This window comes from Phaseolus vulgaris, chromosome 11, assembly GCF_051622355.1.
Source record: "Phaseolus vulgaris cultivar YP4 chromosome 11, ASM5162235v1, whole genome shotgun sequence".
Lineage (NCBI taxonomy): Eukaryota > Viridiplantae > Streptophyta > Magnoliopsida > Fabales > Fabaceae > Phaseolus > Phaseolus vulgaris.
In genome coordinates this window covers 36,395,133-36,405,375 of record NC_143508.1, presented here as the reverse complement: position 1 = coordinate 36,405,375, position 10,243 = coordinate 36,395,133, and positions in this window count along the sequence as shown.

Genomic DNA, 10,243 nt, shown 5'->3' with positions numbered 1-10,243 from the left:
TAGTTTAAAGCCATCTTTTCTAACAAAGACTTGACCATGCCCTGCAGAGAAAACGTCAGAAAAAGCAGAAAATCACATGGTCTTCACATGTGATCTTTGACTAGTCATAAAAGCTTTTAAGTTTTCAAGATTGTGGAATATATTCCCTTTATGACTGTTGTAACTTCTTTCAGAGCGTGATCAGCTTTCAAAACAGGTTCACTGACCAAGGATTCTTTCTTTAATTTGATCTGCAATGGATAGAAATTAAAAAAAAAATTAAATTGATTTCTTCACAGTGCTGTCAGGCTCAAAACAATCGGTTGTTTCGAGAAAACAATCAGTTGTTTTTCTGCAGCAATAAAACTGATTTTGAATTTTCAATCATAAGCAGGAGGAATTCAAAGTGGATGAAATTGAGCATTTTAAAGAGGATATTTAAACATGAAAAATTGAACTTAAAAACAGGAATTAAGAACAGAGATAAGGAATGTCTTATCCTTTTATGTTGTTCTTTCAATGAGCCATGTGCTTTGTGATCAAGAAGCCTTATTTATCTGTTGAGGGCCTTTGGACAGATACAAAACATTGATTCAACTTCAATGTTGGTCTTTTTCTTCCAAGAACTTGATAAGATGACTCAGTCCTTCACATTTCTTTAGAATTCCTGCATAAGCATGAGTTCAAGCAACAAGATTTGGCCCCTTCACAAATGTGGGTCCAATTGATTTCTTTTTCTCACTTGGAACCTCACATCCTTTAGGAATCCATTTCATGAAGCCCCTGGGAACAGAAAACTTTCTTATTTTGCAGAATCTAACCGAATGGCCATTTTTCATGCAGTAAAAGCATGTAACAACCGGTTGTTTCGACTTAACAATCGGTTGTTTTACTGGCTTTCTTAAAAAAAATTTTGAAAACTTATCTTGATGGTTTTGTGGATTAAAACCTAAACCAGCCTTTCCAAAAACACAGCTTTGAGATGCCAAGACATTCTCAAAGTTAGATTTCCCTTTCGAAAGCTTGTTCACAGTATTAACTAGATAATGCACTTTCTTCTCAAGGTTTTCACAATTTTCGCAAATGAGAGTGTCACACTTGCAAGAAGAATTTTTGAAATGTGTTTCCAGATTTTTGAAATCCTTTTTAGATTTTTCTATCTCATCTTCAAGTGCTTTCACTCTCTTTTCCAGCCAGCTGTTAAGTTCTTTCAATCGGTGGTTTGAAAGAACCAATCAATTAGCTTCATCGTTAGTTTCTTGAAAGGTTTCAAGTAATTCACTATAATTTTGTTCATTTAAAGAAGTACAAGAACTTACTTCACTTGAGCTGCAAGATTCATCATCATCTTCAGCAATCAAGCAGATGTTTGCTTTCTCATCTTCACTTGATGAAGAGCTTGATGATGATACCTTATTCTCATCCCAAGTTATGTAGGTTCTCTTTGTCTTGCTCTTCTTTTCCTTGTAGCTAGACTTTTTCTCCTTGCTTTTTTTTGGGCAATCTGCCTTTATGTGACCTTGCTCACCACAACCAAAACAAGTATAGTTATTGGAATTAAAATCATTAGATTTCTTGTTTCCATACCTATCTTTGTTGTTGTCCTTGTTGCGGTTCCTCTTCAAGAATTTGCTAAACTTTCTGGATAGCAAGCTAAGGTTTTCTTCATCACTATCATCGCTGGATTCTTGTTTGCCTTTGTGCTTGGAAGCTTTTAAGGCTATACTACTTACGTGCTTGTCTTCGCTTTCTTGAACATTGAGTCGATTAATCTCTAACTCATGTTCCCTAAGCTTGCCTTAGATCTTTAGATTCGGATATAGCAGTTACCTTAGGTTGCCATGCTCTATCAAGACATTTCAAAATCTTGATGTTTAGCTCTTCCTTTTCAAAGGTCTTGTCAAGGCTCATGAGATGATTGATGATGTGCATGAATCTTTTCTGCACTTCAGCAATTGTTTCACCTTTGAGCATTCTGAACATCTCATACTCTTGGATTAGAGTATGCTTCCTAGCTCTCTTCACCTCATTTGTACCTTCATGAGTTACCTCCAAGGTGTCCCACATTTCTTTTGCTGATTTGCATTGAGAGACCCTGAAAAACTCATCTGAATTCAAAGCATAGGTTATTATGTTTTTAGAAATGCAATCAAACTTGGCCTTTTTGCTTTCAGAATCAGTCCATTGAGACCAAGGCTTTTCAATGGAAGATCCATCTTTTTCAAACTTTGGGACAAAAGGACCATTTTCAATTGCATCCCAAATTCCTTTGTCAAGTGATTCCACAAAGATTTTCATTCTCATTTTCCAAAATTGGTAGTTCAAACCACAAAACAGAGGTGGTCTGTTGATTGAAGCACCTTCCCCAAAAGGTAGTTTATCAACAATTAAAAAACAGTTTTAGGATCAACTTGAATAACTTTCAAGAACCAAGCTCTTGATGCCAATTGGTAGAATGTATGGTTTTAAACTAGATGGTGGGTGAATGGTTTAAAGAGGGTTTTCGCAAACTTTTAAGCCAAAAATGAAATTACTTAGAGAAACCAATGATAAGGAAATCAGTTTGCCAAAACACAAAGCAAAAACAACAGCACCAGAGAAACAATCGGTTGTTTATACCAGTTTACAAATATAAAAACTGAATTTAAAGAGTTAAGGGATAGAGAAAATGCACACAGAGATTTATATTGGTTCACTCTAAACCCAAAGCTACATCCAGTCTTCTCAGAAACCACTGAGGAATTCCACTAAGCAATCAAACCTAGATCACTTACACCACAACCAAAGAAGTGACCTTGATCCCCTCAAGACACACACTTCTCTTGGTCAACACACCAACATTAAGAATGCTGATCTTGATCCCCTCAAGAACACACAAGGTTTCTTTCAACAGATACAAGGATTACACTTGTTACAGAACAAATCTGAAATCAATACAAGCAGAAAATCCTAGCTCACACTCTTTGATCAATCTCAATCTCTAAGGAATCTCAACTCTTTCAAAATTTGTAAGTTGTTATTAAAAACCCAAATTTGTTTTCTATTTGTAAAACAAAGTTGTTTGTTTGTTTGTTATCAAATCTTAACAATCTATTAATTGCATTTAAAGATTGGTCAAAGCATTAAAAACTGGAGCGTAAACAGTTGGAAAAACATTTAATGCTCAGTCAAAGCACAAACCATTTTTCTGTTATGGTACCAAAACAAACAATCAGTTGTTTCCTCGAATCAATCGGTTGTTTTGGTTTTAACAGCTCAACCATTTGAAAAACAGTTTTCAACCTTTTCTAAAAACACCTAAGTATAAAACAATCGGTTGTTTCGACAAAACAACAGGTTGTTTTTCACTTAACTTGAAAAACACTTTTCTTTTAAAAGGATTGAGAGTGCTTATGCTTTGGATTCAATCAAGAGTGGATTACATATAAAATCTACCCCAGATCCTATCTAAAAGGACAGTTCAGCAACAGCAAGCACAACCAACCTTCATCATCCTTCAAAGGGTTTGGATTCTTCAAAGTTTGAACACCACTTGGTTCAACATAAGTTATGATATTCTTGGAAATGCAATCAAACTTGGATTTTCACTTTCTTCATTAGTCCATTGGGACCAAGGTTTTTTAATAAAAGATCCAACCTTTTTAATCTTAGGAATGAAAGGGCCATTTTCAATTGCATCCCAAATTCCTTGATCAATGGATTCAACAAAGATTTTCATTCTAGCTTCCCAATACTTATAATTCAAACCAGAAAACTAAGGTGGTTTGTTAATTGAAGCACCCTCCTCAAAAGGTAGTTTTCCAGCCATAGAAAATAAATTTTAAGATCAAACTTGAATATTTTTCAAGTACCAAGCTCTTGATGCCAATTGTTAGAATATATGGCCTTAAACGAGAGAGGGGTGAATGATTTAAGAGAGGTTTTTGAAATCTTTTTGAGGTTTAATAAAATTATTTGTGTGAATCCAGAAAAGGAATCAAGTTAGCCAAAAATATAAGAAATAAAACAACAAAGCAACAGAAAAACAATCGGTTGTTTATACCAGTAAAGCTTAAAACAAAATTTAAATGAGTTTAAAGTAAGAGAGAGATACACCAATAGTTTATACTGGTTCACTCTTAAGCCAAGAGCTACATCCAGTCCCTACAAAACCACTGGGTAATCCACTAAGTAATCAAACCAGATTACAACACACAATCCACCAAAGGAGTGACCTTAAACCCTTCAAGAAACATACTCACTTTGGCAATTCACACACCTCTTGACCACCTCAAGAGCACACAACACTCCTTGGCAACACAACACAAAAAATACAGAAGTTTGAGAAGAGATTACACTTGTTTACAGAACAATCTGAAAATCAATACAAAATGCAATCTTATTCCACTCTCTTAGAAAACCCAAAGCTTTGATGTGAATGTTCAAATCTTGAATCAACTCTTTCACTACTGAAAAACTCAAATCTTTTTCTCTTTTTTGTTTGAAAACATAAACAAACTATTTATATTTTCCAAAGACTGGTCAAAGCATTTAATGAAGGAGCGTATTCAGTTGGAAATCATTTAAAGCACATTTAACCATCAAAACAGAATTCTGTTAGGATTTTCAAAGAAACAATCAGTTGAAACCACGAAACAACCAATTGTTTGGTTTGGCAGTTAAGTCAACCAAACTTAAACAGTTTTCAACTTTTTCAAAAACTCCTAAAAGTAAAACAACCGATTGATTTGACAAAACAACAGGTTGTTTTTCACTTAGTTTGAAAAACACTTTATTTGAAAAGGATTTAAAACACATTAGCTTTAGATTCAACAAAGGAGTGGATTACAAATAAAACTACCCAGATCCCTCCCAAAACACAGCAGCAACACAACTTTGCATCAAGCACATAGGATTTGGATTCTTCGAAGCACAATTTGAATTCTTCAAAGTACTTGATCACTATTGATCAACACAGATTTCCCAAAATCAATACCCTTATAGGAATATTCAGAAAAACCCAAAAGTATGCCAATACTAATATTAGAAAAAGCGTGGATAACTCCAAACCCAAGACAAATAGCTGAAAATCTATTTCCCCAAGACTTCCATTATTTGCCAATAGACATATGCAAAACCAGAACTCTTTATTAATTTATATTGGTGGATGTTAGAATATATGGCTTTAAATGAGAGGGGAGTGAATTGTTTAAGAGGGATTTTCGCAAAATTTGAAGGTATAATGAAAATCAATGCTGAATTGCAGAGAAAAGAATCAAGGAAACAAATACCCAAAATTGTTTTAAGATGATATCAGAAAAACAATCAGTTGTTTTGTCGAAACAATCGGTTGTTTTTATCAGCAGTTTATAAAAACAACTTAAAAACTGAATTTAAAGAGTTAAGGGTAAGAGATAAGCACACAAGCAATTTATACTGGTTCACTCTTACACCAAGAGCTACATCCAGTCCCCAAAAACCACTTGTATTTCACTATGCAATCAAAACCAGATTACAAACACCACACACCAAAGTAGTGACCTTGAACCCCTCAAGAAACACACTACTTTTGGCAAACCACACCAAGAGTGTTGATCTTGAACACCTCAAGAACACACAACACTCCTTGGCAACACACCTACAGAAATACAGTAATCAAGGAAGAAGGGAATAGAATACACTTGGGCATTACAAAGCTTAAAGTTCAGAATTACAACCCAATCCTATTCCACACACTTAAGAATGATCCAAAAGCTCTTTCAAATCTTGGAAAAACTGTTTTGATAAACTCTTTCTGTTACGTCAAGATTAGGAACGTAAAACCACCTTTATATAGACCAACCAAGTGGTCAAAACCATTTGATAAAGGAGCCAAGTTAGTTAGGATCATTTAAAACATATTAAAACCGCTTAACAGAATTTTGTTAAGGTTTTCAGGAAAACAATCGGTTGTTTTGTCGAAACAATCGATTGTTTTGGTTTGACAGCAAACTCAACCAAGTGTTTCAAAAACAGCTAAGGTAAAACAACTTGTTGTTTTGAAAAACAATCTGTTGAATTTTTTACAGCTTTTTAGAAAACACATCTTTTCAAAAGGTTAAAGATTCAAATGAACTTGGTTTATCTTAAGGAGTGAATTAACAAGTTTCAAACAACTAGACAACACACACACACCCAGCAGCAAGGTCTTCAAGCTTTCCTTTTGGATTTGGAGACATCAAAGCATCTTGTTCAACAATCTCCCCCTATTTGATGAAGACAAATCCCTGGTTTGTTTGTGTTGTTGTTTTTGAACTTGAAAGGTCCTGCAAAACAGAATTTGTGCATATACAAAGCAAGTATACTAGCAGGATACCAAGGCACACAAAACTAGTTTTCTGCATAAGCCTTTAAGCAGAAAAACCAGTCAAATAGCCATAAAAACCAGTGCCAAAATGAGACTTGTGTGCAGCAAAACTCTGGTGAATAAGAGCATGATAGCAGCAGAATTTAAACCATGATAAAACCAGATAACCCCATAGTGTAGTAGCAGCAACGCAACATATAAAACCACACCATTCTCCCCCTATTTGTCTTTTGAAATAGAATGAAAGAAGGGATACAAACAACAAAATTTCCAGCATTGAAAACCAGCATATAGTAGCAACATGATAAACCAGAAAACCTGTGTTGTAGCAACACCATTGCAGCAACAAATCTTTGATACCATATCAAATTTGCAGCAAAGATCTATGGCATATCAGAGCTATGACAGCAGCAAAATCAAAGTACCATAGACCCCAAAAATTTCAGCAAGGAGACCACAATTTCTCCCCCTATCTTTTCATCATCCATGATGGAAACCAAGTAGAGGACGCTCAAGCCCAACAAGGGGCCCAAGCCCAACGAATCTCTAGGAGCATGGCAAGAGCTTTGGGACAAGAGTATCAAAAGATGACTCTTCTTATTTCTATTGTGTAGAGTAGGGGTGCGGATATTAATAAATAGGTGTGAACTTAGTAAGGGATGCTAGGGGGAGTGTAGATATGAGTTAGGAGGTGCCAAACTAGGAAGGAAAGTCACACTTCCTTCATGCACTAGTTGGCGCCGAATTTGAATGTCATTAGGGGCACATTTAGCTTTGCATTTCAGCACCATATAGGCTATAAATAAAGGTGCTGCCCTTGTACAAATCAGATTTGGAAATTAGAAGTAAAGAAACTATACTCAAGTTTAGAGAGAAATTGTGAGTCTTGTTGTCTTCTTCTTCCTTTGCCTTATCTTGTGTGTCAATGGTGAGCTTCAAGTGGCGGCAACCTTTCTCTTATCTTGGAACAAGACTCCAAGTGGCGTGAATGCAGTTCCAAATTCTCAAATCCAGCAAGCTTCATTCAATAAGTGTTCATTCTTTCATCTCGTGTAATTTCAATCGGTAGTTTCCATTGTTTTAGTGTTCTTCATCCTTTTCACCGTTTGAATTTGTGTTTCTTAGCTTATTCTTCAATTTCTGTTCGGTAGTTTTCTGTTTTTGGGCTGAGTTCAATTATGTTTTCTTCCATTCTTGTTGCTTGATTCAATTTGACAATATATGGACTTCGATGTGAGCTTTGGTTCGGTGCAAAGTCTTGGTGAGTTCTTGAATTAGAACATTGATCCAATTCTAATTAAAGTGTCAATTCATGACCAACTCAAGTTGTTCTTAAGAATGTCAAAGAATCTTGTATTCTTGCTATTGCATTCACATCATGTCGTACCTAGAGTTTAGGTTTTGTGTTGCTTAATTTTTGAGTTGTGTTGCACTTTATTTTCAAGAACTCTTTAATTCAAGTTGTTTACCATTCTGTTTTAGGCTGTATTTTGAGTTTCCTTGCTGTTTTTCTTTTGTTACACCAAGTGTTTGTGAAAAGGATTATGGCAGTCATTATTCATATGAGTTTGGCTGCTTTTTGGAACGGCATTCTCCTTCCTTAAGCTGACCTTAAGCTTCCTTTCACTTGTTGTTATATCTTGTGATATGTCTTTTAATTTTGTAATCATGTCAAGTTTTGTCTTAGTCATGTTATTCCATAATTGTCATTACTTCTTGTAGTACTTTTATTGCTTTGATTGTTTCTTGCTTTGGTTTACTCTCTGTTTTTGAAGTTTATTGCTTGATCCTTTGTGCATTTTCATTTTTAGATTTGAGTTCATGCTTGTATTTTCATTCTATACAAGTTCCTTTACACAATTTCCATTATGTCTTTGCTAGTTCATCATACTGTTTTTCATTCCTAAATAGGATACTCTGTTTTCTTACAAACGTGCTACTGTTTTCAATTTACTGCAATTAATTGGCTCACTGGAAATTTGTGAAAATTTGGATTTACATTCTTCAAAGTGTTACAAAATCATAGCAAAAAGAAGTACTCAAAAATTCCAAGTACACAAAAAATGATAAATAAAATACGAAAAGTGTACAATTCTGCCGAAAAAATACGGTAATTGGGCAGCGATTTTGAAAATTTTATTTCTCTCAATTGGCTTACTGTTTTTCACTCATTCCAGTGCCATTATTGAGTTGAGACATTGAAGTTTCTGTGTTTAATTTTTCACATTCCAGTTCGCTTTCAATCATTCCAGTTAAATCTGTAAACATAGCACAGTTTGCATAAAAAAAAATATTTTCCAGTAGCTTGTTTTTTTTGTTTCTTAAATCTACTCTAGTACTTTTCTTTAGGACTCTTTTGGTGTGCCTTCTTTATTCATTGAGTTCCTTATTTTCTTGCTTGTCTTTCATTCATATTCTTTTCCAGTTTGTCGTATATTGCTTTCTGTTTTGGTTTAGCTTTTCTTGCTTATATCTTTTCTTGCTTGTCTTTTTGTTCTTCTAAAGTTTTGTGGAGACTTGTTCTTAAGTGAGTGTGGTTTGCTTTGACATTTTTCATTTGAAGCTCCTCCATTCCACAAGAAAGGCTTGGTTGAGGACAGAACACTTTCTTGGAGTGGTTTGAGTACTTTCTTTTGGCATTTTCCAGCACCCTACATCTCACTTTATTTTGCTAACAAGTTTCTTTAATTGTTTGTTTCTGTTTTTTGTACTTTTTGATCATGGCTAATTTTTCTAGTGGAGAATCCTCCAAACCTTGCTCACCTCAAAAGGCAGCTCTCTTTGAAGATTTAAAGAATACTAGACAATCCAATGCTCAATATCTTGATGTGATAAGACAAATGGAGGCAAGGCTCCAAAGCTTGGAGTTAAGCCGTGAAGAAGTCCATCAAAACCGGGAGAGAAGACATCATCCTCCTCTTCGGCATTCTTCAAGGCATTCTCATTCTTCTCATGGATATTATGAAGACAATGCACGACCAAGGCACCATCACCATGAAGAGAGGCGCCAACATGTGGCTGGCCCTTATTCACCTAATGTAAAACTTCCTAGCTTTAGTGGTGAAAGTGATCCTAATGTGTACTTAGGGTGGGAGGCTAAGGTTGAGCAAATATTTGATGTAAATGGGGTTAGAGATGAGCATAGGGTTAGATTAGCATCTTTAGAATTCTTAGACTATGCCATGCAATGGTGGCATCAATATCTCATGGACATTGACCTACACAAGAGACCGCCCGTGGTCTCTTGGGACGATTTGAAAGCTTGTTTACGCGCTATATTCGTACCCCCACACTTTAGGAAAGACCTATTGTTGAAACTCCAACGGTTTCATCAAGGCACGCTAAGTGTGGATGATTACTTTAAACAACTAGACACGCTTTTAATTCGAGTTCATATCGATGAGAGTGAGGAAGCTAAGATAGCTAGGTTTGTGAGTGGCCTTCGAAGGAACATTCAAGACGTGGTAGAGTTACAAGAATATTCTTCTTTGGAAAATGTGGTTCACCTTGCTAGTAAAATTGAAAATCAACTTGCAAGGAAAAATGCTTTCAAAAATTCTTCTAAGGATAACTACTACCACTCTTCTTGGAAAAATAAAAATAGCTCTTTCTCAAATATCCCTTCTAAGGACTCTACTTTCAAACCTAGAGATTTTAAGCCTTCCACTTCTAGGCCTAAATCACCACCTAAATCGTCTAGTAAGAAGTGTTTTAAATGCTTAAGCTATGGACATATTGCTTCTAATTGCCCTTCTAAGCGAACTATGTATATGCATGATGGGGTAGATGGTAGTGAGCATGAGTCCGAATCTTCTAGACATTCCTCACCTTCTAGATCCCCAAGTGAGAGTGAGAGTGAGAGCCCACATGAGGGTGACCTATTAGTAATAAGATGCATGCTTGGACAAGTTTTAAAACCTTTTGATGAAACTCAAAGAG